Here is a 19,121-nt window from a genome sequence, read left to right on the forward strand (position 1 = left end):
TAGGCCAAACCGTTCAGACGTAAAACATTTTTGTGATGTGTCATGGTCTAACAAACACCGCTGTAGCTCGGTCACCTTCCAACACAGATGTGGAAGACGCAGCCCAGGCAGATTGAGACGCAGCCCAGGCAGATTGAGACGCAGCCCTGGCAAAAACATTTCTCTAACTTAATCTGACAGATTTTGATGGGGATGTTATTTAGATTGACACACGGGTACGTCAATAGATTTAAGGATTTCTATTAAAGCCATTATTTTAAAAATATATTTTACAAAATCCAGAACACTTGTCATATTTATTAGACCCATGTAGTTCCACACTTTGTCCACAGAACGTGCTGTTGCAGACGTTGACAGTTGTCACTAGTTACCACAGCCACAAAGTTTTTTTTTTTAGGAATAGTCAGGGTTTAGCCATAATTATGACTTTGCGGCTGTGGTAAGTAGTAACAACCACACAAAGAGGACGCCTGATTTCTCGGCCACTGATGATGACGCACACACGGCTCTGCAGCCATAGCAGCCGAACACGACGGCGTAAACAAACAACGGATTCTCACTGAAGAGCTCTCTTTATGAAGGAATATTACCTTTTCTTTTTGAAATAGGGTTTTTGTTTTACCTGACACTTATCCCTAAAAAGCCAGCTAGTACGTAAAACGAGCTACGGTCGCTAAGCAGCGCTTAAACGCTGACGTTAGCTAGCTGTGTTGGATGCTAGGTTAGCTAACTAACGTTGGGCTAGTTAACGGTGTTTAGCCGCTATCTTTTGCAGTTTGTGAAAAGTACTAAACATAATAATAGTTTTCTAGTGTAGTTCAGCTAGGAAACTTACCTGCTAATGTTATTAGCTAGTTCTAGCTAACGTTACAAGCGGGCCAAGGATTATTTGAGAGAAGCAACAAGTACACTCACTAGTACTGGCAGTAGCTAGTATTTTTACTTCGACAGTCCAACGATGTCTAAGAAGGGCACTTGTATTGGCCCCTAGGCCTAACTCATGCAGCTGTATGATGATAATGAGCTGAAATGCCGACCAGAGGCATTTGATCCATTCAGAGTCGTTGCTACATGACTATTTTCCGCCGATTATCTGAGTTTGGACAGCAATGTTTAGTCTGATGGCGAATTGTTGCAACTGGTTGAAACGCTGGCGGCAGCCCGCAAGGTGAGTGGATGAAGGACTACTAGTTAGCTAACGGAAGTTAAAATGGCTGGTTATGTATTTAAATATTCACACTATTTTTGATTTATTGGCCATTTGATTTGTGAATGGGGTACCAGTACTGCCAGCTACCCAGTTCACCCCATGTCAGAATCTGTGGTTTCATAGAATGTCTTGTTCGCTATATATATCACCCAACAGGTGTGTGTGTGTGTGTGTGTGGTATATAGCATGCTGCTGCTGGGTTACCAGGTAGTCATGTGACTAAGGTGCTAAACTACAGCCACTTTTAGCAGCTGTCACTCCTTAAAACTGCAGAAGTACCCCCTCTCTCCAGATCTCGATTAAAAAGTCATAAACCCCAGGGCTGTTATTTTTTTACATGTTCTATTTCATTCTGTTTGCTTTCATGATATACCTATTCTCATTATAAAATATATGTGTGTTGTTGACTGTGATAAAGGCACAGGATCATATGTGTGTTGTTGACTGTGATAAAGGCACAGGATCATATGTGTGTTGTTGACTGTGATAAAGGCACAGGATCATATGTGTGTTGTTGACTGTGATAAAGGCACAGGATCATATGTGTGTTGTTGACTGTGATAAAGGCACAGGATCATATGTGTGTTGTTGACTGTGATAAAGGCACAGGATCATATGTGTGTTGTTGACTGTGATAAAGGCACAGGATCATATGTGTGTTGTTGACTGTGATAAAGGCACAGGATCATATGTGTGTTGTTGACTGTGATAAAGGCACAGGATCATATGTGTGTTGTTGACTGTGATAAAGGCACAGGATCATATGTGTGTTGTTGACTGTGATAAAGGCACAGGATCATATGTGTGTTGTTGACTGTGATAAAGGCACAGGATCATATGTGTGAGTTTGAAGTTTGGGGAAGCTTATTTTCACTATAAAAACACACCTTTTATTATAAAGCATATCGTGCATCATAACATTTGCATACTGATGTAAGATAATGTTGACTATTAGATTGGATAGTCATAATTTAGGCTAATAATATAACCTAATCACTGTTGGCAAAAAAAACTAACCAAAAAAAACCGTTCAATGCATGGCTGACAGTGTGGAGTAGGCCTCAGTTATAGGCCAGGGTTCCTGCAGGTGGGTTTTATTTGATCCCCCAAATTCTCAGATCATTTGTATTTATTTTTCCTTCTTCTCTGTTGTTGGACATAAGACTGTGAAAAACACCAGGAAATCAGCTCCCAAGTAATTTTTATTTAAGGAATATGTTACCAATATTATTCCTACCATAATAGAGACGCACATGATCATGTACAAATGTAAACCAGGTTTGAAATGATTATTTTAGTCAAACATATCTGTTTGGGCTTCTTGCGGTCAATTTTCAGTCTACAAATGATTTGTAATTATGTTCAGGCCATCCGCTACCAGGGAAAGAAATCGTCCCTCAGCTGAATCTCGTTGATGATCCTTGCTATAGGCTGTTTCTCTTCTTCCTTTGCAGGGGGATTATTTATTTATTTCTTTGCTTTTTATAAACACATTTCATGTAATTCAAACCTCAAATGTAGTCTTATGATGGATAGTTGACCCAAATTACAAAATGACATTTGCTACGTTGTTTTCCTTACCCTGTAATCAGTCGATGGATAAGACAGCAATCCAAGTTTTGGATTTGTTTAGCATTTACAGCACAAAACCAATGTAAGTCAATATTTCTGATGTTTAGCATTTACAGCACAAAACCAATATCTCTGATGTTTAGCATTTACAGCACAAAACCAATATCTCTGTTTAGCATTTACAGCACAAAACCAATGTAAGTCAATTTATCTGGTGAACAGCTGGCTCTACACAACCAATGGGATGGGTGGGTTTATCTGGTGAAAAGCATGAGCTGGTGCCCCCGAAACAGTTGGTAGAGGGGCCGACCCGACGGCCGGGACAGTTGGAGGAGGAGGGGCCGACCCGACGGCCGGGACAGTTGGAGGAGGGGCCGACCCGACGGCCGGGACAGTTGGAGGAGGGGCCGACCCGACGGCCGGGACAGTTGGAGGAGGAGGGGCCGACCCGACGGCCGGGACAGTTGGAGGAGGAGGGGCCGACCCGACGGCCGGGACAGTTGGAGGAGGAGGGGCCGACCCGACTTCCGGGACAGTTGGAGGAGGAGGGGCCGACCCGACGGCCGGGACAGTTGGAGGAGGAGGAGGGGCCGACCCGACGGCCGGGACAGTTGGAGGAGGAGGAGGGGCCGACCCGACGGCCGGGACAGTTGGAGGAGGAGGAGGGGCCGACCCGACGGCCGGGACAGTTGGAGGAGGAGGAGGGGCCGACCCGACGGCCGGGACAGTTGGAGGAGGAGGAGGGGCCGACCCGACGGCCGGGACAGTTGGAGGAGGAGGAGGGGCCGACCCGACGGCCGGGACAGTTGGAGGAGGAGGAGGGGCCGACCCGACGGCCGGGACAGTTGGAGGAGGAGGAGGGGCCGACCCGACGGCCGGGACAGTTGGAGGAGGAGGAGGGGCCGACCCGACGGCCGGGACAGTTGGAGGGGCCGACCCGACGGCCGGGACAGTTGGAGGAGGGGCCGACCCGACGGCCGGGACAGTTGGAGGAGGGGCCGACCCAACGGCCGGGACAGTTGGAGGAGGGGCCGACCTGACAGCCAGTAAACTGTAGGCTATACCAATAGAGACTCTATATGAAGCTCCCAGTAATGTATTGACTAAACCACCAATGTTTCACCATTTTGTATTAATCACAATTAATCTTTACATTTAAGTGTAATGTCCCTGAAACACAGTTTATGTTAGTTTGTAAGATGTTTTCAGACCTTCGGCAGCGATTACAGCCTCAAGTCTTCTTGGGTATGACGCTACAAGCTTGGCACATCTGTATTTGGGGAGTTTCTCCCATTCTTCTCTGCAGATCCTCTCAAGCTCTGTCAGGTTGGATGGGGAGCGTCGCTGCACAGCTATTTTCAGGTCTCTCCAGAGATGTTCGATCGGGTTCAAGTCCGCCTGACCAAGGCCCTTCATCCCCGATTGCTCAGTTTGGCCGGGCGGCCAGCTCTAGGAAGAGTCTTTCCAAAGAGTGGGTCCAAACTTCTTCCATTTCAGAATGATGGAGGCCACTGTGTTCTTGGGGATCTTCAATGCAGCAGAAATGTTTTGGTTCCCTTCCCCAGATCTGTGCCTTGACATAATCCTGTCTCGGAGCTCTACAGACAATTCCTTCGACCTCATGGCTTGGTTTTTGCTCTGACATGCACTGTCAACTGTGGGACCTTATATAGACAGGTGTGTGCCTTTCCAAATCATGTCCAATCAACTGAATTTACCCCAGGTGGACTCCAATCAAGTTGTAGAAACATCTCAAGGATGATCAATAGAAACAGGATGCACCTGAGCTCAATTTCAAGTCTCATAGTAAAGGATCTGAATACTTATGTAAATAAGGTGTTTTTATTTTTAATGCATTTGCAACATTTCTAAAAACCTGTTTGCTTTGTCATCATGGGGTATTGTGATGTCATTACAGGGTATTGTGGTGATGTCATTACGGGCTATTGTGGTGATGTCATTACGGGGTATTGTGGTGATGTCATCATGGGGTATTGTGGTGATGTCATTACGGGGTATTGTGGTGATGTCATTACGGGGTATTGTGGTGATGTCATTACGGGGTATTGTGGTGATGTCATCACGGGGTATTGTGGTGATGTCATCACGGGGTATTGTGGTGATGTCATTACGGGGTATTGTGGTGATGTCATTATGGGGTATTGTGTGTAGATGTTTATTTAATCCATTTTAGAATAAGGCTGTAACGTAACAAAATGTGGAAAAAAGTCAAGGGATCTGAATACTTTATGAATGGAAGGGGTGTCCACATACTTTTGTGTAGATAGATATATTACACTATATATACATCGCACACACACACACACACACACACACACACACACACACACACACACACACACACACACACACAGAGAGCAATACACACACACACACACACACACACACACACACGCACACGCACAAACACACACACACACACAGAGAGCAATACACACACACACACACACACACACACACACACACACACACACACACACACACACACACACACACACACACACACACACGCGCACAAACACACACACACAGAGAGCAATACACACACACACACACACACACACACACACACACGCACAAACACACACACACAGAGAGCAATACACACACACACGCAGACAGTAGCTCTTCTAATCCTCAGAAAGGCCTAAATCACCTTGTCTTACCTGCAGCACTACTACTGCACTGTTGGAGCTAGAAACACAAGCATTTAGTTAGATATTACTGCACTGTTGGAGCTGGGAACACAAGCATTTAGTTAGATATTACTGTTGGAGCTAGAAACACAAGCATTTAGTTAGATATTACTGTTGGAGCTAGGAACAGAAGCATTTAGTTAGATATTACTGTTGGAGCTAGGAACACAAGCATTTAGTTAGATATTACTGCACTGTTGGAGCTAGGAACACAAGCATTTAGTTAGATATTACTGCACTGTTGGAGCTAGAAACACAAGCATTTAGTTAGATATTACTGCACTGTTGGAGCTAGGAACACAAGCATTTAGTTAGATATTACTGTTGGAGCTAGGAACACAAGCATTTAGTTAGATATTACTGTTGGAGCTAGAAACACAAGCATTTAGTTAGATATTACTGTTGGAGCTGGGAACACAAGCATTTAGTAAGATATTACTGCACTGTTGGAGCTAGAAACACAAGCATTTAGTTAGATATTACTGCACTGTTGGAGCTGGGAACACAAGCATTTAGTTAGATATTACTGCACTGTTGGAGCTAGGAACACAAGCATTTAGTTAGATATTACTGCACTGTTGGAGCTAGGAACACAAGCATTTAGTTAGATATTACTGCACTGTTGGAGCTAGAAACACAAGCATTTAGTTAGATATTACTGCACTGTTGGAGCTAGGAACACAAGCATTTAGTTAGATATTACTGCACTGTTGGTGCTGGGAACACAAGCATTTAGTTAGATATTACTGTTGGAGCTGGGAACACAAGCATTTAGTTAGATATTACTGCACTGTTGGAGCTGGGAACACAAGCATTTAGTTAGATACTACTGCACTGTTGGAGCTAGAAACACAAGCATTTAGTTAGATACTACTGCACTGTTGGAGCTAGAACACAAGCATTTAGTTAGATATTACTGCACTGTTGGAGCTGGGAGTACAAGCATTTAGTTAGATATTACTGTTGGAGCTGGGAACACAAGCATTTAGTTAGATATTACTGCACTGTTGGAGCTAGGAACACAAGCATTTAGTTAGATACTACTGCACTGTTGGAGCTAGAAACACAAGAATTTAGTTAGATATTACTTCACTGTTGGAGCTGGGAGCACAAGCATTTAGTTAGATATTACTGTTGGAGCTGGGAACACAAGCATTTAGTTAGATATTACTGCACTGTTGGAGCTAGGAACACAAGCATTTAGTTAGATATTACTGCACTGTTGGAGCTAGGAACACAAGCATTTAGTTAGATATTACTGCACTGTTGGAGCTGGGAACACAAGCATTTAGTTAGATATTACTGTTGGAGCTGGGAACACAAGCATTTAGTTAGATATTACTGCACTGTTGGAGCTGGGAACACAAGCATTTAGTTAGATATTACTGTTGGAGCTAGAAACACAAGCATTTAGATATTACTGCACTGTTGGAGCTAGGAACACAAGCATTTAGTTAGATATTACTGCACTGTTGGAGCTAGGAACACAAGCATTTAGTTAGATATTACTGTTGGAGCTGGGAACACATGCATTTAGTTAGATACTACTGCACTGTTGGAGCTGGGAACACAAGCATTTAGTTAGATATTACTGCACTGTTGGAGCTGGGAACACAAGCATTTAGTTAGATATTACTGCACTGTTGGAGCTAGAAACACAAGCATTTAGTTAGATATTACTGTTGGAGCTGGGAACACAAGCATTTAGTTAGATATTACTGTTGGAGCTGGGAACACAAGCATTTAGTTAGATATTACTGCACTGTTGGAGCTGGGAACCCAAGCATTTAGTTAGATATTACTGCACTGTTGGAGCTAGAAACACAAGCATTTAGTTAGATATTACTGCACTGTTGGAGCTGGGAACACAAGCATTTAGTTAGATACTACTGCACTGTTGGAGCTAGGAACACAAGCATTTAGTTAGATATTACTGTTGGAGCTAGAAACACAAGCATTTAGTTAGATATTACTGCACTGTTGGAGCTGGGAACACAAGCATTTAGTTAGATATTACTGCACTGTTGGAGCTAGGAACACAAGCATTTAGTTAGATATTACTGTTGGAGCTAGGAACACAAGCATTTAGTTAGATATTACTGTTGGAGCTAGGAACACAAGCATTTAGTTAGATATTACTGCACTGTTGGAGCTAGGAACACAAGCATTTAGTTAGATATTACTGCACTGTTGGAGCTAGGAACACAAGCATTTAGTTAGATATTACTGTTGGAGCTGGGAACACAAGCATTTAGTTAGATATTACTGCACTGTTGGAGCTGGGAACACAAGCATTTAGTTAGATATTACTGTTGGAGCTAGAAACACAAGCATTTAGATATTACTGCACTGTTGGAGCTAGGAACACAAGCATTTAGTTAGATATTACTGCACTGTTGGAGCTAGGAACACAAGCATTTAGTTAGATATTACTGCACTGTTGGAGCTAGAAACACAAGCATTTAGTTAGATATTACTGCACTGTTGGAGCTAGGAACACAAGCATTTAGTTAGATATTACTGCACTGTTGGAGCTAGGAACACAAGCATTTAGTTAGATATTACTGTTGGAGCTAGGAACACAAGCATTTAGTTAGATATTACTGCACTGTTGGAGCTAGGAACACAAGCATTTAGTTAGATATTACTGTTGGAGCTAGGAACACAAGCATTTAGTTAGATATTACTGCACTGTTGGAGCTAGGAACACAAGCATTTAGTTAGATATTACTGCACTGTTGGAGCTAGGAACACAAGCATTTAGTTAGATATACTGCACTGTTGGAGCTGGGAACACAAGCATTTAGTTAGATATTACTGCACTGTTGGAGCTGGGAACACAAGCATTTAGTTAGATATTACTGTTGGAGCTAGAAACACAAGCATTTAGATATTACTGCACTGTTGGAGCTAGGAACACAAGCATTTAGTTAGATATTACTGCACTGTTGGAGCTAGGAACACAAGCATTTAGTTAGATATTACTGCACTGTTGGAGCTAGGAACACAAGCATTTAGTTAGATATTACTGCACTGTTGGAGCTAGGAACACAAGCATTTAGTTAGATATTACTGCACTGTTGGAGCTGGGAACACAAGCATTTAGTTAGATATTACTGCACTGTGGAGCTGGGAACACAAGCATTTAGTTAGATATTACTGCACTGTTGGAGCTAGAAACACAAGCATTTAGTTAGATATTACTGCACTGTTGGAGCTAGAAACACAAGCATTTAGTTAGATATTACTGCACTGTTGGAGCTAGAAACACAAGCATTTAGTTAGATATTACTGCACTGTTGGAGCTGGGAACACAAGCATTTAGTTAGATATTACTGCACTGTTGGAGCTAGGAACACAAGCATTTAGTTAGATATTACTGCACTGTTGGAGCTAGGAACACAAGCATTTAGTTAGATATTACTGCACTGTTGGAGCTAGAAACACAAGCATTTAGTTAGATATTACTGCACTGTTGGAGCTAGGAACACAAGCATTTAGTTAGATATTACTGCACTGTTGGAGCTAGGAACACAAGCATTTAGTTAGATATTACTGCACTGTTGGAGCTAGAAACACAAGCATTTAGTTAGATATTACTGCACTGTTGGAGCTAGGAACACAAGCATTTAGTTAGATACTACTGCACTGTTGGAGCTGGGAACACAAGCATTTAGTTAGATATTACTGTTGGAGCTGGGAACACAAGCATTTAGTTAGATACTACAGCACTGTTGGAGCTAGGAACACAAGCATTTAGTTAGATATTACTGTTGGAGCTAGGAACACAAGCATTTAGTTAGATATTACTGTTGGAGCTAGGAACACAAGCATTTAGTTAGATATTACTGTTGGAGCTGGGAACACATGCATTTAGTTAGATATTACTGCACTGTTGTAGCTAGAAACACAAGCATTTAGTTAGATATTACTGTTGGAGCTGGGAACACAAGCATTTAGTTAGATATTACAGCACTGTTGGAGCTGGGAACCCAAGCATTTAGTTAGATATTACTGTTGGAGCTGGGAACACAAGCATTTAGTTAGATATTACTGTTGGAGCTGGGAACACAAGCATTTAGTTAGATATTACTGCACTGTTGGAGCTGGGAACCCAAGCATTTAGTTAGATATTACTGCACTGTTGGAGCTAGAAACACAAGCATTTAGTTAGATATTACTGCACTGTTGGAGCTGGGAACACAATCATTTAGTTAGATACTACTGCACTGTTGGAGCTAGGAACACAAGCATTTAGTTAGATATTACTGTTGGAGCTAGAAACACAAGCATTTAGTTAGATATTACTGCACTGTTGGAGCTGGGAACAGAAGCATTTAGTTAGATATTACTGTTGGAGCTAGGAACAGAAGCATTTAGTTAGATATTACTGTTGGAGCTGGGAACACAAGCATTTAGTTAGATATTACTGCACTGTTGGAGCTGGGAACCCAAGCATTTAGTTAGATATTACTGCACTGTTGGAGCTAGGAACACAAGCATTTAGTTAGATATTACTGCACTGTTGGAGCTGGGAACCCAAGCATTTAGTTAGATATTACTGCACTGTTGGAGCTAGAAACACAAGCATTTAGTTAGATATTACTGCACTGTTGGAGCTGGGAACAGAAGCATTTAGTTAGATATTACTGTTGGAGCTAGGAACAGAAGCATTTAGTTAGATATTACTGTTGGAGCTAGGAACAGAAGCATTTAGTTAGATATTACTGTTGGAGCTAGAAACACAAGCATTTAGTTAGATATTACTGTTGGAGCTGGGAACACAAGCATTTAGTTAGATATTACTGCACTGTTGGAGCTAGGAACACAAGCATTTAGTTAGATATTACTGTTGGAGCTGGGAACACAAGCATTTAGTTAGATATTACTGCACTGTTGGAGCTGGGAACACAAGCATTTAGTTAGATACTACAGCACTGTTGGAGCTGGGAACACAAGCATTTAGTTAGATACTACAGCACTGTTGGAGCTGGGAACACAAGCATTTAGTTAGATACTACAGCACTGTTGGAGCTAGGAACACAAGCATTTAGTTAGATACTACTGCACTGTTGGAGCTAGGAACACAAGCATTTAGTTAGATATTACTGTTGGAGCTAGAAACACAAGCATTTAGTTAGATATTACTGTTGGAGCTAGAAACACAAGCATTTAGTTAGATATTACTGTTGGAGCTAGAAACACAAGCATTTAGATATTACTGCACTGTTGGAGCTGGGAACCCAAGCATTTAGTTAGATATTACTGCACTGTTGGAGCTGGGAACAGAAGCATTTAGTTAGATATTACTGTACTGTTGGAGCTGGGAACACAAGCATTTAGTTAGATATTACTGTTGGAGCTGGAAACACAAGCATTTAGTTAGATATTACTGCACTGTTGGAGCTAGGAACACAAGCATTTAGTTAGATATTACTGCACTGTTGGAGCTAGGAACACAAGCATTTAGTTAGATATTACTGTTGGAGCTAGAACACATGCATTTAGTTAGATATCTGCACTGTTGGAGCTGAACACAAGCATTTAGTTAGATATTACTGCACTGTTGGAGCTGGGAACACAAGCATTTAGTTAGATATTACTGCACTGTTGGAGCTGGGAACACAAGCATTTAGTTAGATACTACAGCACTGTTGGAGCTAGGAACACAAGCATTTAGTTAGATATTACTGCACTGTTGGAGCTAGGAACACAAGCATTTAGTTAGATACTACTGCACTGTTGGAGCTGGGAACACAAGCATTTAGTTAGATATTACTGTTGGTGCTAGAAACACAAGCATTTAGTTAGATATTACTGCACTGTTGGAGCTAGAAACACAAGCATTTAGTTAGATATTACTGTTGGAGCTAGAAACACAAGCATTTAGTTAGATATTACTGTTGGAGCTAGAAACACAAGCATTTAGTCAGATATTACTGCACTGTTGGAGCTGGGAACACAAGCATTTAGTTAGATATTACTCCACTGTTGGAGCTAGGAACACAAGCATTTAGTTAGATATTACTGCACTGTTGGAGCTAGAAACACAAGCATTTAGTTAGATATTACTGCACTGTTGGAGCTGGGAACACAAGCATTTAGTTAGATACTACTGCACTGTTGGAGCTAGGAACACAAGCATTTAGTTAGATATTACTGTTGGAGCTAGAAACACAAGCATTTAGTTAGATATTACTGCACTGTTGGAGCTGGGAACAGAAGCATTTAGTTAGATATTACTGTTGGAGCTAGGAACAGAAGCATTTAGTTAGATATTACTGTTGGAGCTAGGAACAGAAGCATTTAGTTAGATATTACTGCACTGTTGGAGCTAGGAACACAAGCATTTAGTTAGATATTACTGTTGGAGCTGGGAACACAAGCATTTAGTTAGATATTACTGCACTGTTGGAGCTGGGAACACAAGCATTTAGTTAGATACTACAGCACTGTTGGAGCTGGGAACACAAGCATTTAGTTAGATACTACAGCACTGTTGGAGCTGGGAACACAAGCATTTAGTTAGATACTACAGCACTGTTGGAGCTAGGAACACAAGCATTTAGTTAGATATTACTGTTGGAGCTAGAAACACAAGCATTTAGTTAGATATTACTGCACTGTTGGAGCTGGGAACCCAAGCATTTAGTTAGATATTACTGCACTGTTGGAGCTAGAAACACAAGCATTTAGTTAGATATTACTGCACTGTTGGAGCTAGAAACACAAGCATTTAGTTAGATATTACTGTTGGAGCTAGAAACACAAGCATTTAGTTAGATATTACTGTTGGAGCTAGAAACACAAGCATTTAGTTAGATATTACTGCACTGTTGGAGCTGGGAACACAAGCATTTAGTTAGATATTACTGCACTGTTGGAGCTGGGAACAGAAGCATTTAGTTAGATATTACTGTTGGAGCTAGGAACAGAAGCATTTAGTTAGATATTACTGTTGGAGCTAGGAACAGAAGCATTTAGTTAGATATTACTGCACTGTTGGAGCTAGGAACACAAGCATTTAGTTAGATATTACTGTTGGAGCTGGGAACACAAGCATTTAGTTAGATATTACTGCACTGTTGGAGCTGGGAACACAAGCATTTAGTTAGATACTACAGCACTGTTGGAGCTGGGAACACAAGCATTTAGTTAGATACTACAGCACTGTTGGAGCTAGGAACACAAGCATTTAGTTAGATATTACTGTTGGAGCTAGGAACACAAGCATTTAGTTAGATATTACTGTTGGAGCTAGAAACACAAGCATTTAGTTAGATATTACTGTTGGAGCTAGAAACACAAGCATTTAGTTAGATATTACTGTTGGAGCTAGAAACACAAGCATTTAGATATTACTGCACTGTTGGAGCTGGGAACACAAGCATTTAGTTAGATATTACTGTTGGAGCTAGGAACACAAGCATTTAGTTAGATATTACTGCACTGTTGGAGCTAGGAACACAAGCATTTAGTCAGATATTACTGCACTGTTGGAGCTGGGAACACAAGCATTTAGTTAGATATTACTGCACTGTTGGAGCTAGGAACACAAGCATTTAGTTAGATATTACTGCACTGTTGGAGCTGGGAACACAAGCATTTAGTTAGATACTACTGCACTGTTGGAGCTAGGAACACAAGCATTTAGTTAGATATTACTGTTGGAGCTAGAAACACAAGCATTTAGTTAGATATTACTGCACTGTTGGAGCTGGGAACACAAGCATTTAGTTAGATATTACTGTTGGAGCTAGAAACACAAGCATTTAGTTAGATATTACTGCACTGTTGGAGCTGGGAACACAAGCATTTAGTTAGATATTACTGCACTGTTGGAGCTAGGAACACAAGCATTTAGTTAGATATTACTGCACTGTTGGAGCTAGAAACACAAGCATTTAGTTAGATATACTGCACTGTTGGAGCTAGGAACACAAGCATTTAGTTAGATATTACTGTTGGAGCTAGGAACACAAGCATTTAGTTAGATATTACTGCACTGTTGGAGCTAGAAACACAAGCATTTAGTTAGATATTACTGCACTGTTGGAGCTGGGAACACAAACATTTAGTTAGATATTACAACACTGTTGGAGCTAGAAACACAAGCATTTAGTTAGATATTACTGCACTGTTGGAGCTGGGAACACAAGCATTTAGTTAGATATTACTGCACTGTTGGAGCTAGGAACACAAGCATTTAGTTAGATATTACTGCACTGTTGGAGCTAGAAACACAAGCATTTAGTTAGATATTACTGTTGGAGCTAGAAACACAAGCATTTAGTTAGATATTACTGTTGGAGCTAGAAACACAAGCATTTAGTCAGATATTACTGCACTGTTGGAGCTAGAAACACAAGCATTTAGTTAGATATTACTGCACTGTTGGAGCTAGAAACACAAGCATTTCGCTACACTCGCATTAACATTTCTAAATATGTGTAACATCTGTTAAATATGTGACCAATAACATCTGTTAAATATGGACCAATAACATCTGTTAAATATGGACCAATAACATCTGTTAAATATGGACCAATAACATCTGTTAAATATGGACCAATAACATCTGTTAAATATGGACCAATAACATCTGTTAAATATGTGACCAATAACATCTGTTAAATATGGACCAATAACATCTGTTAAATATGGACCAATAACATCTGTTAAATATGGACCAATAACATCTGTTTAATATGTGACCAATAACATCTGTTTAATATGTGACCAATGACATCTGTTAAATATGGACCAATGACATCTGTTAAATATGGACCAATGACATCTGTTAAATATGGGCCAATGACATCTGTTAAATATGGGCCAATAATATCTGTTAAATATGGGCCAATAACATCTGTTTAATATGTGACCAATAACATCTGTTAAATATGGACCAATAACATCTGTTAAATATGGACCAATAACATCTGTTAAATATGTGTATGGACCAATAACATCTGTTAAATATGGACCAATAACATCTGTTAAATATGGACCAATAACATCTGTTAAATATGGACCAATAACATCTGTTAAATATGGACCAATAACATCTGTTAAATATGGACCAATAACATCTGTTAAATATGGACCAATAACATTTGATTTGAGTATGTGACTGAGTGACTCACACCTGTGTGGTAGGCTCCACGGGCACGGCAGCCATGTTGTTTCCTCCTGGATGCATGTCCGGACTCTTCGCCCCTCCACAAAATGCATTGGGGAATAAATATCCAATATCCTGGTCCTCTCCACTCTGACCTTTTTCTTTCTTTCAACGAGTTTTGAGAAGGAGGTGAGGAGAGAGGAGGTGAGGAATCAAGGAAATATTAATTGTAAAAAAAAAATTACAAAAAAAAAACAGTTTTAAGAAAGAGCGTGAAGGAGGTGAGACAGCGACCCCTCTGACGCTAAACAGGCAGAGTATCTTAAGAACACGTGTCCTACTGTAGAGAGACTTAAGGAAATCCCTAGCTAATCCTGCTGCTCTCTGGGCCTGGCCTGTACAGTGTGTGTGACACGTTATCCGTCATGGTGGCGTACTGTACATTTGAGGGGACATGGTGTGGGTTACTAGTTATTGTCCCTGAACGTCCGTCGGGTCAGTTGGTCTCTGGGTCTGGACTGGTTGAAGCTTCCACATGAAGTCGTCCTGGCTCCAGAGGACTGTCCGCTGGATAGTCTGCTTGATGTCCGTACGGCGGAAGAGCCGCAGGCAAGGATTTCTACACGATGATGTGGGATGTGTGTGTGTGTGTGTGTGTGTGTGTGTGTGTGTGTGTGTGTGTGTGTGTTGTCAGAATGTGACTGCGTGTTTTTTGGTTCTGTAAGCTTGTTGTTATTGGTCGTTTCCATGTGGAGGGTAAGACGTATGTTTATTTGGTCAGCGTGTGTGTGTGTGTGTGTGTGTGTGTGTGTGTGTGTGTGTGTGTGTGTGTGTTGTGGAAGTGTGTTCCATAGAAGAGGCACTTTTTGATGGAGGCTAGGTGTGTGTGTGTGTGTGTGTGTGTGTGTGTGTGTTTTTTCTAACAAGAATGATGACTGGGTGACGTTTTATGCAATTTGGCTACTTTGATTAGGTGACACAGAGAAGCTTTTTCCTGAGTAGAAAGGGTAGATTTAGGATCTAGGCCTATTCATTGGAAGGAAGGAAGGAAGGAAGGAAGGAAGGGAAGGAAGGAAGGAAGGAAGGAAGGAAGGAAGGAAGGAAGGAAGGAAGGAAGGAAGGAAGGAAGGACCTGTGGGACACTATTCAACAGCCAGTGAAATAGCATGGCGCGAAATACAAAACATCAAAAATCTCATCATTTCATTTGCTCAACAATCAACTATTTTACACTATTTTAAAGATAAGACTCTCGATAATCGAACCACATTGTCCGATTTCAAAAAGGCGTTACAGCGAAAGCAAAACATTAGATTGTGTTAGGAGAGTACATAGACACAAATAATCACACAGCCATTTTCCAAGCAAGGATATATGTCACATAAACCCAAAACACAGCTAAATGAAGCACTAACCTTTGACGATCTTCATCAGATGACACTCCTAGGACTTCATGTTACACAATACATGTATGTTTTGTTCGATAAAGTTCATATTTATATCCAAAAACAGCATTTTACATTGGCGCGTGATGTTCAGAAAATGTATTCCCACCAAAAACTTCCGGTGAATTTACAGAAATACTCATCATAAACGTTGACAAAATACATAACAATTATTTAAAGAATTATAGATAGACTACTCCTGGATGCAACCGCTGTGTCAGATTTTAAAATAGCTTTACGGAGAAAGCACATTTTTCAATATTCTGAGTACATAGCTCGCCATCACAGCGAGCTATACAGACACCCGCTAAGTTCGGGGTCACCTAAACTCAGAATTAGTATTAGAAATATTCTCTTACCTTTGCTGATCTTCGCCAGAATGCACTCCCAGGACTGCAACTTCCACAAGAAATGTTGTTTTTGTTTGAAATAATCCATATTTATGTCCAAATACCTCCGTTTTGTTCGTGCGTACAGAGCACTATCCAAAGGCATAACGCGCGAGCGCGGTACCAGAGACGAAAAGTCAAAAAGTTCCATTACCGTTCTTAGAAACATGTCAAACGCTGTTTAAAATCAATCTTTATGGTATTTCTAATGTAAAAATGTGATAATATTCCAACCGGACAATAGCGTATTCATTCAAGGAGAAAAAGAAGGAACAGCGCGCTCGCGGGACCGCGCATATCCAATCCCTTTGTCCCCAGGCAGTCCACTCAGTGACTGAGCTCCTATACTTTGCCCGGATACAGGAGACAGATGAAACAACTTTCTGAAGGCTTTTGACAGCCAATGGAAGCCTTAGGAAGTGCAACGTGACCCCACAGACACTGTAGTTTCGAAAGGGACTAGAAAGAAGAACTACAATTCTCAGATCATCCACTTCCTGGTTGAATTTTTCTCAGGTTTTGGCCTGCCATATGAGTTCTGTTCTACTCACAGACACCATTCAAACAGTTTTAGAAACTTCAGTGTTTTCTATTCAAATCTCCTAATAATATGCATATTCTAGTTTCTGGGCAGGAGTAGTAACCAGATTAATGTGGGTACGGTTTTCATCCGACCGTGAAAATACTGCCCCCTATACCTTAAGAAGTTAAGGAATGACTCAAGGTGTTGGATAAGTCTGTTTACTCTGCCTCACTGTCTGTGTACGTCCATAGACTGTTCAACGTGATTATGGACAGAGTGCTGACTCACCCTCTCTGTGGTAATATCCCTGTGGTGTTAGCCCTGGGCAGCCCTAAGGTAGAGGGGGGAAGGAGCTGTATTAGTGGCCTGGGCTGCTGGCTAAGCCCCTCTTACACCTTAACCAGTAACATCTGAAGGACAGGTGGGGGTGAGGGCAGTACCTGTCTGCCTGCCTGACCGATGCATTAGGCTAATATCAGATAATTCATCCTTTCTGTTTGGAGACTGGCGTTGAATATTCAATGCTTTCTTTTGGAAGTGGCTCAAGCTATAAAATCAATATATATTTATTTCACTAGGCAAGTCAGTTAACAAGAAATTCTTATTTTCAATGACGGCCTAGGAACAGGGGCAGAACGACAGATTTGTACCTTGTCAGCTCGGGGATTCGATCCAGCAACCTTTCGGTTACTAGTCCAACGCTCTAACCACTAGGCTACCCTGCCGCCCCAAATATGTCTTGCTTACTAATGTTGTTCTGTATCCTTTATAGAAGGGACACGTCATGAGTCACATGACATATTGTAGAGTTACCCCCCCCTCCCTTGTGAATATTGTCCTATCATTTTCCTGCATGTCTTTCTCCTACCACACCTCCATTTGAGTCCCTGAGTCATCTCTGTCGTAATCCATCTTCTCTGTGGTGTTTTTAGGAAAATAACACTGGTGATGGTTGGACTTGACAACGCTGGGAAGACTGCTACAGTACGCGGCATCCAGGGAGGTCAGTGTGTCATCTTGCATTTGAGTCATTTAGCAGACGCTCTAATCCAGATTTTTTGTTTTTTTTGTTTTGTACTGGTCCCCCCGTGGGAATCGAACCCACAACCCTGGCGTTGCACACACCATGCTCTACCAACTGAGTCACAGGGAAGACATCTTGACTCTGAATCACTCACTTCCTATTCTACTCTATTAGAAATGTAAGATGTGTTTTTTTTTTTAGGGGGCTCATTCTCTTCGTCGCTGAACGTGTGTGTGTGTGTGTGTGTGTGTGTGTGTTGTGTTCCATCACAGAGAGCCCAGAGGATGTTGCCCCTACAGTAGGGTTCTCCAAGGTGGATCTGAAGCAGGGGAAGTTTGAGGTTACCATCTTTGACCTGGGCGGAGGAAAGAGGATCAGGTCTTTACACCCGTTGTCTTTCTCACACTCAACACCTGCACTTTCCGGCCCTGATTCTGCTGATAAACAAAGGTGTCTACTTGCAGTGTCTGGATAAGAGTCTGCTAAACGACTCCAATGTAAATGTGCTCAGGGGCATCTGGAAGAACTACTACAGCGAGTCGTACGGGGTGGTGTTCGTGATGGACTCCAGTGATGTCCAGAGGATCCAGGAGACCAGGGACACCATGGCTGAGGTCCTGCGACACCCTCGCATCGCTGGGAAACCTGTCCTAGTGTGAGTCACTCTGTCTGTCTGAGCTCTAAACCTGTCCTAGCGTGAGTTACTGTCTGAGCTCTAAACCTGTCCTAGTGTGAGTCACTCTGTCTGTCTGAGCTCTAAACCTGTCCTAGCGTGAGTTACTGTCTGAGCTCTAAACCTGGCCTAGTGTGAGTTACTCTCTGTCTGAGAGCTCTAAACCTGGCCTAGTGTGAGTTACTGTCTGAGCTCTAAACCTGGCCTAGTGTGAGTTACTCTCTGTCTGAGAGCTCTAAACCTGGCCTAGTGTGAGTTACTCTCTGTCTGAGAGCTCTAAACCTGGCCTAATGTGAGTTACTGTCTGTCTGAGCTCTAAACCTGGCCTAGTGTGAGTTACTGTCTGAGCTCTAAACCTGGCCTAGGGCGAGTTACTGTCTGAGCTCTAAACCTGGCCTAGGGCGAGTTACTGTCTGTCTGAGCTCTAAACCTGGCCTAGGGCGAGTT

General features: G+C 41.8%; 1 pseudogene across 1 annotated transcript in view; it reads left to right on the plus strand.

Moving 5' to 3' along the window:
- Positions 1 to 466: 466 nt before the first annotated feature.
- LOC123727919 (ADP-ribosylation factor-like protein 13B) overlaps positions 467 to 19,121 on the plus strand; it is a 38,201-nt pseudogene continuing 19,546 nt past the window's right edge. Inside the window, exons 1-4 of the transcript XR_014381027.1 lie at positions 467 to 1,168; positions 17,910 to 17,980; positions 18,274 to 18,379; positions 18,513 to 18,656. The product of XR_014381027.1 is annotated as an ADP-ribosylation factor-like protein 13B (transcript). The remainder of the gene's footprint in view (positions 1,169 to 17,909; positions 17,981 to 18,273; positions 18,380 to 18,512; positions 18,657 to 19,121) is intronic.

Source organism: Salmo salar, chromosome 16 (assembly GCF_965601325.2).
Source record: "Salmo salar chromosome 16, fSalSal1, whole genome shotgun sequence".
In the NCBI taxonomy this organism is placed as follows: Eukaryota; Metazoa; Chordata; class Actinopteri; order Salmoniformes; family Salmonidae; genus Salmo; species Salmo salar.